The sequence below is a fragment of the Taeniopygia guttata genome, chromosome 20, assembly GCF_048771995.1.
Source record: "Taeniopygia guttata chromosome 20, bTaeGut7.mat, whole genome shotgun sequence".
Classification (NCBI taxonomy): domain Eukaryota; kingdom Metazoa; phylum Chordata; class Aves; order Passeriformes; family Estrildidae; genus Taeniopygia; species Taeniopygia guttata.
Window position 1 is genome coordinate 9,883,207 of NC_133045.1, and position 20,161 is coordinate 9,903,367.

At 44.5% G+C, this 20,161-nt stretch overlaps 1 long non-coding RNA gene across 1 annotated transcript; it reads left to right on the forward strand.

The window, feature by feature from the left end:
* Nucleotides 1-5,306: 5,306 nt before the first annotated feature.
* On the forward strand, nt 5,307-9,151 carry LOC140680380 (uncharacterized). Its single transcript, XR_012051578.1, has 2 exons — nt 5,307-7,608; nt 8,605-9,151. It is a non-coding gene; the product is annotated as an uncharacterized lncRNA (long non-coding RNA).
* The last annotated feature ends 11,010 nt before the right edge of the window (nt 9,152-20,161 follow it).

Genomic DNA, 20,161 nt, shown 5'->3' on the forward strand with positions numbered 1-20,161 from the left:
TCTTTATCATGTCTGATCTCTTCTTGGATTGTTTCTATGAAGATGTATTTGCTCTAGGCAGGAAGCCCATGTTGCTGTAAAGAAGATTGGATGTTCTGAGCCTTCTCTTCACCTGGCTGAACTGTCCTGGCTTTCTCAGCCTTTCCTTGTAGGACACAAAACCTGGGCCCTTCACCATCCTTGTGGTCCTTCATTGAACTTCCTGCGTATTCACATATCTCTTGCACTGGACAGCCTGGTGGTGCTGGAGAGGTTCCATGCAGGGGAACAGCTTGAATAGCTGAGGTTCCTCCAGCAATAATCATGATTCCAACCACAGTCCATACCAGGAGATTTTTGGGTCAAACCTCTCCCAGAGCAGCTCTGTGCTCTGTGGTGCTCCTGTCTGATGCTCTCTAATACAGGAATTACTTTGCAAAAATCCATGAGATCAGCTGTCCTGGGTTTTACTCTGTCTAAAAAAATGTGTATTATATGTGAGTTGAAAGAATGAGAACCTAATTCAGCTTTCTGGACCTTTATGGAGATTTGGATTCCTTTTGTTCTTAAATGCAGCGTTTGCTTGGTCTGCAGGATTGGCTTCAATTCCTAAAGGGTTTAATGCTTTCTTCATGGGGACAGTGTTAATTTTCCTTGTGGCAGGTGCTTTTATCTTTAGGAAAGGGAAGCTGAATGTCCCAACCTTCTAGAATCTCTATGCACAGTCCTCTCTGCATGCCCTGGCCAGTGTTGCTGCCATGCTCGCTGCTCCATGGGGTCAGGCTGTCCTCATCCCACAGGCTGTGCAGCATGGCACAAATCAAGGGGCACCTACAACCTTTAAGTGAAGAGTGTGAATGTGAATCTTTCCTGGTGGTAAGGGCTGTTATTGCCTCACACACTGCCTCAAACCCTTTCCCCGCCTCCTTGCGTGCAGTGCTGGAGCTCTCCCGTGTTCCCGCGTGCCCGTGTTGGTGTCTGTGTGTAGGCACACATAAGCTGGCCACGAGCTTGTTCTCTTCTGGGAAATTAAATACTTATTTCCATAATCCTGCCAGGCCTAGCTAAAGCCTGATGCCTCCCCTGAACTCCTAAAACCAGTTGCTCTGCTTAGCCCTGTGCTGCCCAGGTTAGGGCCAAATTTTAGCCAGAGTGAACAGTTCCTATAGCACCTTAGAGCAGCTGAATGGTCTGGAGGTAAAGCCTGATCTTAGAAATGTATCCCTGGGATCACCAAAGCCTCAGGCATCTCTAGCTACATCTGCATCTTGCAATTATTCCACAGACTAAAAGGAAAAGTGAAGTGTTGCTTTAATTTATACATTTTCTGGCCTCTGCATTTGTTTCTTAGTCAGAGACTAATGGTTAGACCACTGGACTGGAACCCAGGAGACCTCATTTATTTCAGGCTATACTACCAGCCTGCTGGGGAGCTCTAGCTGAGCCTTCCCCTTCCCTCTGCTGCTGCTTCCCCTCCACAAAGAGGAGGTAACAGTGGTGAACTTCTTTGTAAAGTTTCTGATAAAATAGCACCAAGTAAGATAAAGCATTAATAACATAGTCCAGCCAAAAAAAAAAAAATAGGCACCAAATTATTAGAGGGGCTAGTTAGCTACCACATGTTAGTAGTAGGGGAGAAATTGTTTTTTCCCTTATTGCCTCTTTTTAATCACTCTGCTGGATGCTTTGAATGTCCAGAGACCCAAAACTCAGCACCAGGGCTAAGGTGGCTCCTCCAGAACCTGGAGGAGGGGGCGAAGGAGCAAGGGTGGGGGCTGAAGAGGAGGGGAAGGTGTTAGAGGGGGAATATTGGATGGGAAAATAGAGCAGAGTGGGCAGATTGGAGAGCGACAGATTGTGAAAGCGGGGGAGAGAGAGAGAGGGGAGAAGAGATCCTATTAGAAATACCATGTGTGTGCCTGCATCGAGGGCTGTGCACGCAGGGAGGAAGGGACGCGGCGTCTCCTGCAATATTATTCAAGCAATCACATGAATCCTGCATTAGATAACTCCTCTGGTTGGTTAGCACTGCGAGGGCTGTAAACGTGTTCTGCTTTAATCCCAGACACAGCACGTTCTTAATCTCAAACACATCAGGCTTGTCCCAGAGGGTTCTGGGGGGCTCCTTTTTGCAGGAGCAGGGAGATGCAGGAGTTTTGGGTCTCTGCAGCCTTGGGGTGCTCCTGCTCTTGGGGTTCATTCAGCATCAGCTCTCCAGGATGGAGGAATTTGTTCTGCCTGGGAAAATGGCTACTGCCCTGACATAAGGTTTTTGGGGCACGTTCGGTGGGGATAGCCTCCTGGAAAACATGGCATTTTGAAAGAGGATTAGAAAACCCCCAAGCTACCCTCCTAAATTGTTGAAAAACCCAAACTTAAAGGGTCTGAGTTAAACAGGCAAAACACGAGAAATGTTGAAATCGGACTCAAAACCCCGTATTGACACGATCAGCCTTAATTTACCCCAGAGTACAGAAATAAAAATTCATAGAGACATGATGAAAGGCTGAGAGTATCAGACAGGAATCCAGAGACTTAACCCTGAATTTACTGCTCCCTCAATGGGTTTGTGCTCAGAATATTTTCCATTGTGCAGATGTAGATTCCTGGTTCGTATTTCTGCAGGGAGATTTTTTAAAATAGTTTACTGAATTTGCAATGTATCTTAGAAGCAGAATAGATGCAGCTTACTGTCATTTCTCTGTATGTATGTGTGGATGTTCACATACATGTCTTTGAGCATTTTGATGTCGGTATCATTCACAATATAAGCACAATATTTATGTTGCTCTTGCTCCTGTGTAGATTTCAAGTTTAAATTCTTTTCACAGCTTGGGGATGTACCTTTTACCCAGTATAACATTATTTTTAAAAAATAAAAATCATCCTCCAAGTAGAAAAAGAGAATTTGATTCACGTGGAAGGGGGACAAAGTGAATTGGCAAATTGTGGGCAGGTGCTAGGCCAGCTTCCTCCACATGAATTTGTTAATGCGTCTTAATCCTGACCTGCAACACCCTGCCTGGCTAATGCTGTGGCCTCTCATGACCAGGAATTGCAGACTGCTGGGTTGTGTGACACTGGGCTGGGATTTTGTCTTTTTCTTTCATTTTTTCCCTGTGTTGTATGTTGTTGACTGCATTTCATTTGTGACCTACATAGGATTTGAATCCAATTCTCTAAATTTTTTGTGAGAATGGAATTACTCCACATCTCTTTGTGTGCATGTACATCTATGCTTGCACATTGCCCCCTGTGAAGAAATTTCCACTGCACAGACATGAAAAAATGTTATTTTGAAACAGAGCCCCCAATCTATATTTCTTTAAATTGAACGTGGCAGCTCAACACTCTCCTCTTCCTTTTCTTTTGCTGCTTTCTTAATTTGTAAATGGGTAATTATTTGTTGGGGGTTTTTCTTCAGATTTGGGTGGATGCAACGTGGAGCTGAGTGTTGCTATGCAGATTCCTGGTTCTGATGGCAGGAACATAAAGCTCTGCAAAGAAGGGCGTCATCTCGGCAATCCGGGGACGCGCGCTCCGACTCGTGCCTGTGATTTCATCCTTGCAGCAGCGTTCCCCACCCGGGTGACTCCCTGAGCCCAAACAGGGGCTGAACCTTGGGCTGCAGATGAGCAGATTAAAAGTTGGGATAATGGTGTTAACAGGGGGACGGTGGACACGCGGCGGGTTTGCGGAGAAGTGCCACGTCGCGCTCCCAAAATACAATTTGTGTAGGGAAGCACTGTCATTCCCTGTTTTCTGTGTTTTGGTGGAGAAGCAACTGTCTGTTTTTATAGCTGTGTGTCTAAAAACCAGTGTAAATATATGCATCATCCTGCAAAATAATAGAGAAGCCAGTGCATCCATGGAGTTAATAGAATAGAAACCAAGCATTTTTTCATTGGCACTTACAAAAAATGCAAACTTCCCCCACACAGTTATCCTCTTATTCCATTCCTCTTTCACTATTTTTTCTCTGTTTTTTTGCTCACATGTAGCTGAATTCAACAAACAATATTGAAATCAGTGTTGTCCCTACCCCACTGTACACTCTGCCTTTCGCTGTGTGTTTTTCCTTCAGTTGCTGACAAAGGCGAGAACCCAAATGCTGGGTGATTGTGGTCAGGTTTTCCAATCTTTCCATCAGATCTCTTACTTCAAACTATTAATAATTCCATTCCAGCAGAGTCATAACTGTCATGTAAATGCATCTTTTCCTGTATACATAATACAGGAACCTGAGAGAGTTTTCAGAACAAGCCAAAGAACATGGTGAAAATGTATGTATTTTCCCAGTTTAGGTTGTAAGGGCTGGATCCACAAAGGTGGACTATTTTTTTTTTTTTTACCCAAAATTTTTCATTTATTTTTAATTTAATCACATGTTTTAGTTTTCAGGCACATTCTGAAAAATGTTCTTTATAAAATATGCAGTCCTCTTCACAGTCTTATTACATCACTACTGCACTGGGAGAGACATCTCTCTAAATTGAAAACCATCTTTAATGAATTGTTGTTTTATTTTAGGATCCCTTTATGTTTCCTAGAACATTCAGTCTGAGTTGTCTGTCTGAAGGAATTCGGACCTAACAAATCAAAATAAAAAAATATTCTGCAGCCCTTGACCTGGCTCACAGCAACTCCCTGTGTTATAAAACAAAGGGCTGTGATGATGGGGGAAATCCCACTGTGAGGTAGAAAATCAGCATTATTGCTTAGCTGCGGATTTGGAATCAAATCGCATGCAGGATTTTAAAATTTGATGGAAAACTGTGACCTTCTACTTTACCTGCAACTGTAATAGAAGACAGTGACCCTAGAAGAATGTGATTTATTGGTGAGATAAACTGAGCTGTAAAATATGAGGAGGATGGGTTATTGTCAGTAAAATGCATAAAGACAAGGGAAAAAAAAAAATCTGAACCTTAATTGCCAGTGAAGGAAATATAGAGGAGGAAAGAGGGAGATGAAGGGGAGAACGAGAGCATCCCCAGTGGCAAAATGGTTAAAAGAGTCGACTAAAATCCAGCAAAAAATCAAGCAGTCAAGTAGTTAATTGACTTTGCTTTAATCAGCCCAATGAATATTCATTAGTGTGCTGGTCCTAATCATGGGGGCCATGTTGTCCGCATTTAGCAAGCGCACGCTCAGCATCATGCATGCCTCAACAGCTTCCCTTCCTCTCCGCACTGACATTAAATTTAGAGGCTTTGCGCCTTCCCAGCTCGAAGGGAGCGGGATTGGCCCAGCTGCTCGCTCCGAGATGCCATAGCAACCCCTGGCTCGTTGCCTTGGAAACATTTTTTTAATTTTTTTTTTTTTTTTTTTTTTTTTTTTTGTGAGGGCCTGAGTCAGTAATCCATAGGCTTAACGCAGAAAATATGTCTTTGTGGGGCATGTGTGTATAGATATAGAGATGTAAGGCAGAGATTGAATGGGCGGAAGGCGAGCGCGTCTTCCATTGTGTGGCTTTCGCGACAGGAATGGGGTGAGGGATCTCCTCCTCCACAGCCCAAGCTCTGCTTTGGGTTATGAGCTTTACATTTACTATTTTATTTTATTTAAATTAAAAATGCATCAGCTCTCTCGGTTCATTTCCAGACCTGTTCAAAGGGAGGAGGAATATTTCTCTCTGCTGTAACCCTCCCCTTCCCACCCCAGGAAGATGCAGCGAGTGCTTTAAGGGCTATAGGACCCTTTTATCCACATCGAGTTGAAGTTCCTCCTCCTGAAGGAGGTGGGTCTGGAAATGAGCTGCCCCATAAATCAATGGAGAAGTGCAGGCATGGAGCTGGAGTCACGGAGCGGTGAGTGTGGCTGCTGCTCCTCACGTTCTGGCTGCTTCTCCCTTCGCGCGAGCAGGGGGAGGCTCCTGCTGGAGATTGGTTCAGCCAAAGCAACTCCAATCCCACTCCAGTCTCTTAATATTCCAGATGTTGCTGGGGAAAAAATTATGATGTCCTGATCCTGGTGTTTTAGGAGTAGTGTGTGTATTTCTGCCTCCCTGAAAGAAAAGAAATGAAAAAGCAGCAAAGTCCCCAGCTGTGTCAGACCCAGCATTTCGGGCTTTAAAAATAGAATTTAAAAGCTAGGGAAAAAAAAATTCCAAAAAACAAACCACCCTAATATATTCAGAATGCCTGCAAGGAATTTTGGAGCTGGGAAATCCAAATGGTTAATGTTGTCTGGTAAATAAAGCTCATCCCTTAAAGCAAATTAAAAAAAAAAAAAATAAAAAAAGCCCTGACCCAGTGAGGCATCATCTCCAGTGGAACAAAACAGCTGCAGGGAAAATGCGCAAAAACAACCCATCCTCTTTGGACTCGGGCTGTGCGCGTGCGAGGTGCCTTGTAAAACACTCACGGTAAAGATGAAAGCTGCACAGGAATTCAGAAATAGTCCTACAGAAGATTAAGCAATAGGTGCTTTCAAAAAAGCATTAGTAATTTCCTAATATCTATAGTGACTTTTTTTTTTTTTTTAATAGCTCTTACGATAGAGCAGAAATGGCTACAAGTGAAAAAACTAATTCAGAAGCTGTGAGAGGAATTGGGTTTGGTCTCTATGAGAGGTTTTTTTTAATGTTTCTATTATCGTTATCTTAAATTATTCAAAAGTGTCATTTTGAGCTCACAGTGCAGGCACATGGTTTAATGAAAGCAGATGAAGAAGGATCCTCCTTATTGAAAAAAAGAAAAAAAAAGGAGGTGCATTGTCCCATCTCCTGCCACCTGTGATGGGAAAGATCCTGCTGGTTCAGCATCATGTCCCAGGGGGAGCATAACTGGAAAAGGGGGCTCGTTTTTTTGGCCCATCAGGAAGATGTTCTGTAATGATGCTAAAAATGTGGGGACGGTCAGGGCTTGTGGCCAGGGCAACATAGAAAGGGGCAAACTTTATTTACCCCTGATTCCCATGTCCTGAACAGCACCAAAACCCCATTAGACATCTCTAGAGGGTGCAGGGCTTGGGATGTCTGATCCTTTGTTGGGCAATGGTCCAGGCACCAGTTCTGGCCAGTGCGGGTGGGAAATTGTTTCTCAACATCTGTATTTGCACAGAAGAAGATAAGGTTCATCAGCCTCCAGTTCCCCATCAAAGAGAACTACTGTGGTTTGCAACATTTCTAAGTGTGAAAGGAAAAAAATCTGCCACCCACGACCAAATGTCAAGATTGAAGGCTGATGGCTTGATCTCCAAGGTCTTCAGCAGCTTCCATCTGGCTTGGGCAGCCCTGCTGCCATCCTGAGCACAACTCAGTGGGGGTCATTTCCGGCAGGAAAAGATGGATATTTTGGGAGGAAGAGAGGTTCAGAATGCCTTTTAGTGGGTATTTTGTTTGTTTCTTTGTGGCTTGTTTTTTGTTGGTTTGCATTTAGTTTGGTTTGTTTGCTTTTTTTAAATAAAATTTAAATTCACCAGTAATTATAGCTGCAAGAATGGAGAGGAGAGAGAATTGTGAAATGCATGAATCAAGAAAGAGCTGATTTAAAGCAGCCTATCAGAGCTCCTGGGGAAGATCATTTTATCCCAAGAAGCATCGAGGCAGAAGGACTCATAGGATCCAAGAGTGGCAGAGCACTGATGTGAGACAAAGAGCTCCTGGGGAGGGAGTGAGGAAGAAAAGTAGGTTAAAAAAATATTGACAGTCGTTTTCCAGGGGAGATTTTCAATGTTGATAGATCCATTTCTCTATAAAAATTGTTTTGGGAAATTTCTCTAATGTGTTTAAGAAGTCCAGATCAAAGTGTACTAGAGAAAATCCTTCCTGTAGCCCTACTGAGGAGCATTTATTAAAGGAATATCATAATGGGAATGATTTCATTTGTGTGCTCATATTTTGTTGATTCAAATCTCTGAATGGAGTCTGCTTCCTCATGGTTAATTTTGAGAGCTGTTTGTGGCTTATTGAAAATACATGATCAATTAATTTTGTGTAAGGAATATACAATCAAACACTGAGCATGGTGAGCTGTCCCTTAGGCCAGTAGTGCCATGGGCTTGGCACTTCCTCCTGGGGCTTTCCTGTGTTTTTAATCTGGTTTGTGCTGGTACAAATGACTATGGAGGTAAAGGACAGGACTGTTCCTCTTGGAAATCTTGAAAATGGAGGCAAAAAAAAAAAAAAAAAGGCAATGAGTAGTTTGCCATGGTGCCGGTGGAAACAGATGAAATTGCCCAGGTTTGTATGGGGAATAATCTTGTAGGTTGTGCTGATGGTACCTGGAAATTCATCCTTTGTTAACCTGGTGTTGTTTTAATTATTCTCTTGGGGAGCAGAAAAACGTACTGAGTTTGGTGATAAACTGCCCTGGTGAGACTGATGAGATGTCTTGGGGCAGTTTTGGGCCAGCCTCAGTTTCAAATGTGGCAAAAGGCAAGAAAGCAATGAGCTGGAAAGAAAAGAATAGTCCTCCAAGTGAATAAAGATCAAAGAACTGAGGTTGTCCAACAAAAATGAGGATATACCTATGGAGAATATTTTTTTGCAAAATTTAATCTGAATTAAATTCAGCTCTAATACTATGCAAAGATAAAGGCTGTAGAGCTTTAAAAATGGTATGGTGATATAATTTTTTTCTATTGATTTGTTCTTACAGTATTTTCCTTTTTTTTCTTTAGCTACAAAAAGTCCAGTGCTCTTGAGGAACAAGAAACCCCCAAGCTTAACCCGCCAAAAAAAGCAAGGTAAGCATGATTAGTTTTTCTTTTTCCATCATTCTGAAGTAATAAGTAACTGAGATTTTTTAAATGGAAACTGATCTTGGAGTACAACAGCATTGTATCTGCTGAGCCACAGAGCCAGTGTGTGCAGAGAAAAATGCTTTTTGTGTTAGTGCTGCAAGCCCAGAGCGATGTTCCTGCCCAGGTGTGCCCGAGGAAGATGCACACACCATGGACAGAGCAGATTTGAGACGGCTGCTCCCTCCTCTCAAAGGCTGCTCAGAAAAGCACCGAGCAGCGCTGCTGGTGCCATTTCACGCCTGGTGCCTTCACTAAAGCTGGAGGCAGAGCAGGCAGGGAGCTGGAGGTCAAGGGCCAGCTCAGCTCGATGCATCACACAGCCTCCCTTCGAATCTTACCTGCCCAACCTGCAAAGCTTTTGAGGCGAGGCAGAGCGCAAACCAATCCCCCTTTGTGATTAAAGATGGAAAAATCCCTTCTTTTATGCAATTGTGTCTCTTCTCATCTCTATTTTTGTCATTGGCTGACAGGGTGGGAAGAGAGAAGGAAAGGATGGGTAGGGAGGCACCAGAGAGAGGAAAATTACCACCAGATCAGGCAATTGAAGTGAGAAGGGAGAGAGAAGGAGAAAACAGAGGCCAATTCCTGAAGCTGCTCCCCTGCTAAGAGAGCTCAGGCTCCTTTACACGTGCTTGAGCCAGGACCATAAAGCCCTAACTCAAGTAGGTTTCTCTTCCAAGAAGGACTCATCTCCTTCCTCAAATCAGCAACATCAAGCAAGTGCTTCTGAAAATACAGCCTCAGTGGTGGTGGGTGCAACTGAGAGCTGCTCTGCTCTCAGTTTTATCCTAAACTCCTGGGCTATCAGGCAGCCAGTTGCCCCCATGTCTCTTAAGAAATTCAGATGCCAATTGCAAACAAAGTTTGTGGAGTAAGGAATGGGTTACTTTGTGCCCAGCAACCTTGCCTCAGCCATGGCATGCTCCAAGCAGAGGGGCAAACCCAAAGGTGCCACCTTCTGCCTACAAACCATGGCAGTGTTGCAGAGATTGGGGTTGGGTCATTTCTTGCTGAAGTGGGAGGAGGCTGGGTGCTTATGTCAAGTTTCTTGATTTAGGAAGCTGTCTAAAGGTCGAGATTTCAGAGAAATTTGGGGGTTGGCTTGGAAGGACTGGCTTTTTCACTAAGAGCCTAACTACTGTTCAGCTAACTGCAAAGCCTCAAATCAGGAAGAATGTGTTGTGTTAAATAGTTCTGAAGAACAATGATTTTTGGAAAACAAAGCAACAGTGACCAGAAAGAAAACCCCAACAAACAAAATAATATTTATTTCTGTCATGGCAGCTCTGTGGACTGAAAATGGGATGTTTTGTTTTGCTGGGCTTGTGTGCAGAAAGTGATTGTATCCAGTTGCAGAAAAAAATTACATCTGGGCCTTGGAAGGGGGAAAAGGAGGGTGGGAAGATCTATGTCTCCAGAATCACTGATGCAGGAAGATGCAAGTGCTGTGTTGTGTCTAGTTGCATCATGTGTGAATCCATCAGCGACTTAAAGAAACAGCAAACTCAGTGCAACCTCTTTCTGTGGTTTTTCCATCTGCTCCCTGATCTGCTGGTGATGAATGCTTGGCTTCGCCATCTCCTACCCTCGAGATGTCCTCTGTGGGAGCTCTGGGTGATTTTTCTCAGCTGAAAAAGTACTCAGGAATATCTTCAAACTTTTATGAAAACATCTTTGTCAAATTGTTACTGTGAATGCTGCACTGCTGTTGTATCAATGCTGTTTGTTGAGGACTTCATGGGTAGAGTGTCTGTAAAAATTTTGCTTTCTTCTTTCTAAAAACACCAGCAAGATGGTCATTATGGGTGGAGAAAAAGGTTCCTTCAGCTTATAGATTTGGCTTGCAAGTCCATAATATGCTGATTGTGAGGTCAAAGTTGTTCTGTGAAACTGAAGACTGAGTTTAGCCTTGGGAATAATTCTCTTCCCAAACCCTTGTGCATGACTTTGTGTTATACTCTAAACCAAATCCTTCTCTTATATTGTTCATTGAATCTCAGGAGAGCTGTCTGCCTCCACAAGGAATCCATCAGCCCATACCTACAAGCTCATACCCATGTCTTGACCTGCTCAGGGACTGACCATTTTAATTTTTAGCCCAGGGTTTTTTGTTTTTTTTTTGGGAAAACAGTTCTGTGCCATATGAAGCAGTGTGTAGGTGTCTCTGTCTATCAGTTTCCACAATATTTTTTTAGCCTGTCAGCTAATCTCTCACCGTTTTGACAGAGGTAAAAGTCTCAATGATATTTCATTCCTAGTAGTTTTCCAGCATAGGCAGTGGAGGAGAGGGCAAACCCCATTGCTGCTCCCCCTGAAGGGAAAAGATCTGCTCAGTTCATACCTCTGTTAGACATAAAAGGCTCCACCTCAGCAGAAGGTATTTTGAAAAATCAGGCAAAATATCCCTTTTCATTTATTTGCCATTTCTCACTCACCCATTGAAGGATTTGCTTTTTCAAACGAGCAATGACCACCACGGAATGGTCCTGGGGAGCTCTGTCTCTGTTGTGCTGGGGTTGGCAAGAAGGTGGTACGAGTTGGGTCAGACCTGGATGCTTCTCTTCCTGCCTGTCCCAGGATCTCCTGTCCCAGTACCTCTCCATTTTTAATGATTACAAAAGACTTGTAATTGACATCTGAATTCCAGCCTTAATTACTGTGGGAGGTTTCAGTATTAGTGAGCTGGTGCCACACAGAATTTGGACATTCTGTAGTAACACCCATGATTTCACTGATCCATAATGAGAGCAAGGGGATTGCTACATACAGCAGAGCCCCCAAAATATTTTGCAGTGACAACTGGGGCCATGCTGCCTTTTGCTCCACAGCAATTGCAGGAATTGTACGTTAATGTGAGACAATGACACCGCCCTGATGTTGGCCAAGCTTTGTGCTGCTGAACTTTACACTAATGCCTGCGTGGAGAATGACTTGGGTCAGACAAGAAAAAAGCTGAAAAGCTGTTGGCTGCTACCCCAGAGATCCTCTAGCGGTTTCACATCCCCTCATTGTGCCGTCATTTGTGCGCACGAGTTTATTACCAGAGAAGGGCTGTTGTGTTAGCAAAGACTGTCCTCAATGGTGGCAATTTGGTTTTGTCATGGTAATACAGCGCCGATGCACTGCAGACACAAAAGTGAGTTCTGCATGGCTTGGCAAAGAGATTTTCACATAGCTGCTGGGTGAGCCCATTGGTTTCTCAGTGTTCCTGAACAGGAGTGGGTCAATGGCAATTTTTAGGAAGGCAGATGCCCCTTGCTGAGCTTGTCTGACTATAAAGTGCTACACAAGACGTGCGACGTACATAGCATCCTCAGCCCTCTGTGTAACTCACAGACTGTTAAAAGTGCACAGCAGGAATGAGAACTCTTTTAATCCACTGAATTTGCTGTTTAGCATGACCTGAATAATCCGGTGCGGCTAACGTGATCTTCAGCACTAGCACTCAACTGCCTGCTATTCCCTTTGAAGCTGCAGGATATCAAAAATATCTGACTGGTTTGGACTTGGATAGTGCCTGTGTGTAATTTGTTTTTCAGTGATATTGTTCCAGGCTCTGCTGTTCTCAATGCCAGTGAAGCTGTTCCTGTGTGAACTTTTTAGATAGGATCTCTCTCGATCATGCTACTTCTTCTGTTGACCACAGCTGCCTGTTCATCATCACTTCCTTTATGTTTTCTCTTTGGTGGGAAATGAAAAGTAGAGGAGGGCAGAGCCAGCGTAGGGAAGCTAAAAATGTGTCAGTAACTGCCTAGCAGGAGGCAGACTCTTTCCTCCAGATTGCCGGATACATGAAGGTACAGCCTTGATTGGTGCAAATTGCCATAGATGAGAAACTATTCGTATTCATTCAAATTTATAGCAGCTCTGTGGATGTTTAAATTCCTCCCCCTGTTTAGCAGTGCCCTGATGAGCCACAGCACGGAACTGGTGGGATGGTGGAGATGAAGAATTGAACCAAAACGTGGCTGATGATCTCAGTGGTCAGTGTGTGGTTACACCTTTCCACAGAATGCGTGTTCTTTCTCAAAGAAATAATCATGTGGGAAATGGAGATGTATTTTTGGGAAGGGTCTCCTGTTATTCCAGAGCTCTCTGGTTGTATCTGACTCGTAATCTGACAGCCCTTTCTGTCATTGATGTTAAGAGCTTCTCTGGGGTTATGAGAAAAGACAAACTTTCAAACCCAGCATCCTTAAGAGGGCATCCAAATGCTACACTCTACAAAGGGATTGAAATTAGCTCTAAATGCAGTTGGCTTTATCTGCTTTATGAAAAAGAGAAATATATTTTAAAAGGATATGTTTCATGTAATCATGCTGGGTTTATCAAGTGCAGAAAGATGTCTCCTAACAATACCCAGGAAGATTACAATTGTCAATCAGAACAGAGGTCCTATTCGTGCCTCTTTGCCTCACTCCCCTGCTGCTCTGACTTTTCTGGGCATGGCAGCACTGAACAAGGTGAAGAGTGTGAAGAAAGCTATTTAACCATCAAAAGACAGTGCCAGCCAAGCACAGAGCTGAATTTTGGCTCCTCAGTGCCAATAATGAAGTTTTCAAAGGGAGAAATCTGCACAACAGGAGGAGTGGAAACCATCCTGTGTGGTCCCATAAATGGTACACTCTCCTTCTGGGGCTCCACAATAGCACAAGGGCTGCTGCAAAGTGGGCAAAGCCATTCTTGAAGGGCTCGTGGAGCTTTTCAGCTCATTGCAGGATCCTCAGAAACCCTCAGCATCCTCCTCCTCTTGGCACGGCAGGGTCGATAAAATCAGATCAAGGCTTAGTATTTCTAAACAAAAGGGAGTGGTTAAATGGGCTTTTAAACACTGGAACCTGTCCAGCTCGTTGGGAGGCAGAGCCCGGAGGGGCGGGGGTGAGGAGAAAGCTCAAGGTGCCAAACTTGGGGTAGAGTGGCACTCGTGAGCAAAGTTGTTGGAAAGTCATTTTGTTGGTTGTGTTGCTCAGTGTGTGTGTGTGTGTGTGTGTGTGTGTGTGTGCAGAACAGATTGGCAGACGCCTGTGCCCATGGAGGCGGGCTGGGGGCCGGGGGGAGGCTGCTTTGGAAAGGTGCCAGTTGTTCCATGGGCTTTCTGCCATCAGGATTTTTTTTCCCCCCTTCCTTTCCTCCCCATCCCAGCCCCCAAACACACACGAACAGGCTGGCAGGAAGAGCATGCTGAAAAGGATCTGACAGTTTGAACAACACTCGATGACTTAGTTTGTTTTCCCTGACTTTGCGCCAGCAAGCAGGTCTCTGGATGAAAGACTTTATTAGGCTTTTAGAGCCACTGTGACATAGGTCTTTCTTTGACCTGAGGTACTTGAGAAGAAATGAAAACAACGTGTAACTTTCATGGAGTTGAAAGACTGCCCAAATGGAAGAATACGGTTTACAAGGCATCCAAAGTATCACAAAACATTTCCCAGAGTGAAGCGCGGCAGAGCAGAGCGGGGGGAGAGCCCATCCTGGGAAGAGGGAGAAGGCGTTCCGTGGCTGCTCCTGATGAGGAGGAAAGCTGATCTGGCTAATTAGGAGATGATGAGGTGCTCGCATCCAGCGGAAGGTGCCATAACCAGTCAGCAGCTTTCGGGGTGTCCAGTGGAGGGAAGTGATGGAAATTAGCACTTCTTGTCAGGAGCTGCCTGGGCTCTGGCACGGGGCTGTGTGCTCAGCACTGCAGCTCCTGCTCCACCTGCTCTGCTCAGACCTGGCAGAGCCATGGAAGAAAAGCCGTGGAAGAAAAGCCATGAGAAAAAAAAAAAAAAAACAAAACATGGAAGAAAAGCCATGGGGAAAAAAACCAAACAAACAAACAAACATGGAAGAAAAGCCATGCTCTGTTAGCAGTGGTAGCATCCACAAGTAAAATGTAGGACAGTCGGATCCTCCTCCTCCCACAGCAATGCTGGATAGTCTTAAAAGGGTCGGAGCTGGTTCCAAACACTACCTAAATTATCCCCTCTTCAGTCCTCAGGGATGGAGGGAGAATTTCTCATTAACTTTCTGTATGCCTGCTTTACTCCTCAAGGAGCCTGGTTGAGGAGTTTGAACAAGAAAACCAAGAATTAGACTTTGCTTATATAAAAAAAAATAAACAAGCCCCTTGGTGAGGAAAGAGGAAGCATCAAAGAAATAGGAGCTACCACAGAAGGAACAGTGCAATGGATATTAGGAGTGAGTAAATTTGTGAAGGAGACCCTCCACTTAAAAAAGTAATTTAAAAAAGGGTGATTCATCCTTTTTCTAAAATCTCATAGAAGGAAAAAGATGGCAGGCCAGTTTGTAGAACTGAAATAGTTTCTGAAAACTGAAGAACAGATGACTGAGAAACAAGAAATACTGTTGCTGGCTTATCAGTCTTGGAAGAGAATCACAGAAACTGAAACTGCATCTTTTTAAGCCTCAGTAGGCTGGGGAAAGAGTTTTCATGGTAACAAGCCATGACTGAGAAGTTTTTCTGGAGCTCTCTACAGGCCTGATCTTTCCTCATATTGAAAATGAAATGCTACAGTCAGCGAAGACGGTGATTCCAGCAGCTCTGGGATGGGCCAGATTTGCCACACAAGGACATCATCTAGGAAAGATCTGGGGAACAGCCAAGTTTTTCTAGTACGACTAATCACAACTTCTGCGCTCTTAAAACCTCACTCTGTTGGTAGTGCAAAGGGATGAGGACTTCAAGGCCCCATTCAGCTGTCATGGAATCGCAGAATCACAGAAAGCTTTGGGTGGGAACAGATCTTAAAGCTCATCTCATTCCACCCCCTGCCATGGGCAGGGACACTTTCCACCACCCCAGGTTGCTCCAGCCCTGTCCAACCTGGCCTTGAACACTTCCAGGGGTGGGACATCCACAGCTTCTATGTCACTAAGATGTGACAATGGCCATGTTTGCACAGAGCCACCACCACCTAGAGTCACTTTACTACAGCTTTACTGTCTCCAGCAGAATTGCTCTCCAGTTTGCTCATAGGCAGGATTTTTGTCAGGCTGTTGGGGAGCTGTGGCTCTGGAAGTGCTCGGTGATACCCCCTGGTCTGCAGTAGAGGCCTGCAGGATGTCCCCACGGAGCTTGGGCTTGAAACGTGCCTCCACAGAGCCCAAATTGTGTCACCCGCTGGCTCTGTGGGATCTGCGCCCTATGGGAAGCAGCACACAAACCCTCTCAGCAAAGGTTTGATGTTCCCAATGAACTTGTGACCAGGCAGCCTGGAGGAAGCTGACTCCAACACAGAATTTTCTCCTGTCCCTTTTGTCCCAAGCCCTGGTGTCACTGCTGTGTGCGTGCAGGAGCACAGGGACGTGTCTGTGTTTCTTGTTTCCTTTCTATAGGACTGAATGTTCTGAGCGATCATGTTATTGTATGTGTCTGATGAGCCATATGGAAGCTGTGAGGCTTCAGGAGTGTTTTGGGAATATAATGCCAGGAACTGATAATCTCAGCAGCTCTTCCTTCATATTATCACATTGCTTTTGCTGCCATACCCACTTAGAGCTATTTACGCCCCTTCCCCGAGAAGCTGGTATTTCCCTGCCACATTTTTTGCTCTCCATGGGATAGAAAGGCTTTGGAAGTGCCATTTGAGGCTCATTGCTACTCAGAAATGCTTTACAGAGCCCGTTCTGTTGTCAGGCTGCCTGCAAAGAGTTTACAGCATGAAATAACTCAGTCTCACTGCTCGGAGGGATTCTGGTTTTGCAGTACTATTAGGCAGACAAAAGCTGAATTAGCCCCACTCTGTGAAACAGCCCTGACACACGGAGGTGCTGCTCTGTCACCACCATTATTTCACAAACTGGTTTTCTACGGTCTTTGATTCCAACAAGGCAACTTGCAGAACACACAAAGGATCAGATTGTATCTCCTAGTGCTGGCCGCTGTTTCCTTCCTGTGGGACATCGGCGGCTGCTGCTTTCTCTATTTCCACACCTTTGCATCTCCCAGCCTCCCTCCAGAAAACCCACTGACAGTTTAACAGTTTCACTAGCGAGTCAGGCAGTGGGCATTTTTCCATACTGTGTGTTTTTCTTCTCCTGTGTTCGAAGAGCCTGTTCTTCCCCTGCACCTGTGGAGCTTGTTAATCTCTGCAGAAGATTCAGTTCTTTGACAGCAATCCAAGCCTGCACCATCTGAGGCAAACTGCATCCTTCTGCCCTTTGAATGATCCTGATTTTCCTTTGGTCTGGCTCAGCCCTGCAGAGGAAAGGACAGCTGATAAAACTGGGGAGGGATCCTCTGAAAGGGCTGGACAGTTTGAAAAATTTTAATACTCCTTGCTGTGCATCCAGGGTCCAAGACATGATGCTTGACCCTGTGGTGGAGCTGGGGCTCCATGGGTCTCCTCTCCATGCACATGAGCTGTTAACAAGGCAGTATTGGACAGCCTCAAGGAATGAGGAATTATGACCCCTCCATGTGACAGATAAAGGTACCACAGGGACAGAAATGTCTCCTCCAAAGGTCCTTATCAACTTCCAGCCCCACTGTGTGACCAGGACATCTCAGTGATTCAGCTCTTTCCAAGGAATGGGTTGTCCAGTGTCTGCTGCAGCCTCAGCTCAGTATGGAGCAGTTCAGATTGATTTTCACACTGACTTGTTTTTTGTGCTAAAGGCAGGAATGGTGAGACCTCTGCTAAAACTTTGCCTCTCCTTGAATGAGTGAATGCAATTTAACTAACTGGAAAGACTTTAATTATCATCCAGTTCTTGCAGGAGTGTCTAACCTGGCTTAAGAGCTTTTTGAATCCTTTTAGCCCCTTGAGTTTTCTTAACCCCTGTGATATGTTTCATGATCCCTGCAGCCTCTGTGTGCTGCACTGGGGATAAATGCCAGGCACTTTTAGCATTATGCATCTTACAAACCCAGCTCATCCCTCTATGGGCTGTTCATTTCCATATGAAACATTTCTTTAAATAGCAACACTCTCGGGGGCTGATTTTATTGTCCTTGCTGCTCAGATCACTCATAGTGCCCTTTTGAACATCCTGACTTATTGTTTATTTCTGCTGATTTTTGTTCCCCTGTAATTACTTCTTACCCATCCATTTTTTGTACAAGGAGCCTTACCCTCCAGTCTGGCCCCAGAACTCTGCCACATTCCTGCCAGTCACATGAGTCTCTGAGCAAGGGTCTTGCTCTGGCAAGAAAATCCTGGTCTTTAGGATCTGTCTCTGTTTCCTCAAAGGAATAAAGTGACACCTGTCCCACTTTGCCCCAGAGACAAAGAGAAGGGAAACTCCATCCCAGTGCATGAGGTGGTGGGAGCCCCATGGGATGCCTATGAACAACCTGGCAGAGGTGGAGTGCCCATGAGGCAGCCTTGAAGTACTGGAAGCCAAAAACGAGGACCAAGTGCATCAGTGAGGTGAATAAAATAATTTGAAAAACAACACGTAGCATTTCCAGAGCAGGAAAGACAAGTCAGTGAGGTGGATATTTTATTTGAGTGTTCCTTGGTGTTTCTAAGAGGATTGATTTAAGGAGAAAGGTTGGTAAACAAACAACTTTGCTTTTTCAGTTAGTTCCTTTGAATGTACATATTTTTTGATAATGAAACCTCTGTGCATGTTCCTCTGTTTCAAATTCCCTTCAGATTTGAATTTTCTTTATAGGAAATAAATGCGCCTGATTATTTCTTAATAGTTTTTCTGTTAGTCCTGGCAAAGTTGTCCATATATATGCATGCGTATTTTTTCTAGGTGGTTCTTCTTTTCCCCAAATATGTGTGCTGATCTTCTGTGTTCTTTTAGCGTCTTGCAGGAGATTTCCATTCCCCACATCAACTCTTCCTAAATTGTCTCTTTAATCCCCAGGTTTTTAGTGCTTGGCAATGCTACTTGTTCTGAAGTGCCATGATGGGAAGGTGGAGGGTTTTTTTCCCCCTCATTAGCTGCTTTTAACATTCACCTCCTTTGTTTGTGTATCTTCTTTAGATTCCCTTCCCTTTGTGGGCAGGGCTTTGCTCTTCTGAGGTGTTAATAAGCCTCTGGCAGAGACGACATCTGTGGCAGAGGACATTAAGTTCTGAAAAACATACTTCTTGTGTTATGAGGCCCGTTACCTCATCTGAGCAGCAACTACAGCTTTTAAAGAGCAAGGACAAAGGAAACATTGGCTCAGGGCTGCTTCATGGTTGGGTTTTTTTTTATATATCAAAACTTGAATTCAAAGTGTTTATATGGGAGAGGGGGGAAGAGACTGCTGAGTGGAGGAACATTAGAGGAAAACTTGTGAAGGGGAAAGGAAGAAGAGAAGAGGCTATTTAAAAATACTGTGCATCGCTTAAACCAACACCTAGCGAAGGATAAAGGCTCTGCAGTGTGTATACGTGATCCATCCATCTGTTCATCCCTTTCATCCAATCCTATAGGCATGGGTATCATAAGAAGGAATAAGAGCAGTTAAAGCTTCCCCATCACAGGCATGTCAGATGTTCCACACTGAACAAGATCAAACCGGGGATTTGCAGCCTGTGGGATGCAAAAAGATGCTGTGGAGGGATAAGTGCTCTTCCCTTCCTCTATTGACAAATGGGAGGGGATCATTTTGAGCAGGAAGGAGAGCAGGGCACTGGCATGACCCTCACAAAGGGGTGGTAACAGCTGGGTTACCACCTCCCTACACCAGGTGTAACTCGCTAAAATAGTTGCAATCTGAGTGCATCAAGATTGATGCTCCTGCCTTCTCCTTAACCTCATATCCTGATATGACTTATCAGCTAAATGTTTTTAGCAAAAAGAGGGAGGTGCTAGTTCAGACCTCAGGTGTTTGCACTCTAAAACAATTTTTAATTAGAATCAAAGAAAAAACATTTTTATCTCCTCCTTGCATTCTACCCTCCTCTGAAATTCCTGTTATTTATCTGGGAATATTACTTTTGCAATGTTTTCCTTAATTCCCACTGTTCCCCAGGTGAAAACACCTCAGTGTGATTTCTGGTCTGTGAAAGTCATTCTGACACGACATTCTGGCTGACGCGTTCCAGTCTGTTTTTAAATGAAGGTATCAATTACTTAGTGCTAGCTGAGCACCTTGTTGGCTATCAGGTGGTTTTGCTGTAGCATTTTCATAGTTGTTGGTACCTTGAAAGCTGAATAAAACAAAAAGGTTCATTGCACAAGGTGCAGTTCTTAATCTTTCAGTCTCTGGTTGCCAGTGCATGGAAGAGGAGTGCTTGCCACAAACTGGAGGGCTGAATGACAGTGGTTTTGTCACCATACCCGAACCATTTCATGTCTGTGCCTTTACAGAGCTCTCAGCAGCAGTGAGGGGGTTGGATAGTGCTGCTTATCAAACCCCCTCCATGCCCTGACCCACAGCATGGGACCCACCTGGCAGCCCCCCACCTGTGTCCTTAAAGCAGCAAATCCCTTTGCCTGGGGCCTGCTGCTGTCTCCCCAAGGACACCTTTCCTGAAGTATCTGT